The sequence below is a fragment of the Cricetulus griseus genome, chromosome 2, assembly GCF_003668045.3.
Source record: "Cricetulus griseus strain 17A/GY chromosome 2, alternate assembly CriGri-PICRH-1.0, whole genome shotgun sequence".
Lineage (NCBI taxonomy): Eukaryota > Metazoa > Chordata > Mammalia > Rodentia > Cricetidae > Cricetulus > Cricetulus griseus.
The window spans coordinates 20370749-20371612 of NC_048595.1; positions in this window are offsets into that span (position 1 = coordinate 20370749).

Genomic DNA, 864 nt, shown 5'->3' on the forward strand with positions numbered 1-864 from the left:
CCAGTCTTCCTCCCTCCTCTGTTCTCCCTCCCTCCCCTCCCTTTTTTCTTTTCTGTGCTAGGTAGAACCCAGGGTCTTGCTCAGGCTGAGCAAACACTGAACCACTGAGCTGTTCTTGGCCCATGTGTTTATTTCTTGCTGGTTTCACCTGCCAAGACTGTTTCTTGGCATCCTGAAAATAGTTTATCCTGTAGACTAATAGGGAATTTAAAACATGTCAGGAGGCCGGGCGTTGGTGGCTCATGCCTTTGATCCCAGCACACGGGAGGCAGAGGCAGGTGGATCTCTGTGAGTTCGAGGGCAGCCTGGTCTCCAGAGTGAGTGCCAGGATAGGCTCCAAAGCTACACAGAGAAACCCTGTCTCGAAAAACCAAGAGAGAGAGAGAGAGAGAGAGAGAGAGAGAGAGAGAGAGAGAGAGAGAGAGAGAACTAACTGCTGGTGTCTGTCTTAGAAATAGCTCCCACACTGACCTTGGCTTGTAAGATTAAGTTCTAAAATTGATTGACAGCTTCAAAAGTAGGTCTTTTTTTTTTTTTTTTAAGTTACCACTGGAATTGACTTCTCTGTTTCTCAGCCATTAGAGGGCTATCCCCACATATTTTCAATCTTGCTTGAAAAGTGAGGTCATGCTGGGTGTGGTGGCACATGCTAGTAATCTCAGCACTCGGGAGGCTAAGGTAGGAGGATTATGAGTTTCAGGCCAGCCTGGGCTACATAGACCCAGGCTCAAAAAGACAATACCACTACTACCAACAACAGTAAAACTGTGATTGTACTGTGCTACAAAGTCAGATTGCCTTAGCTTCAAACTTGTCTGTCTGTTAAGGTTATAGTTAGGATGGAGTAACATACATAGACATCTT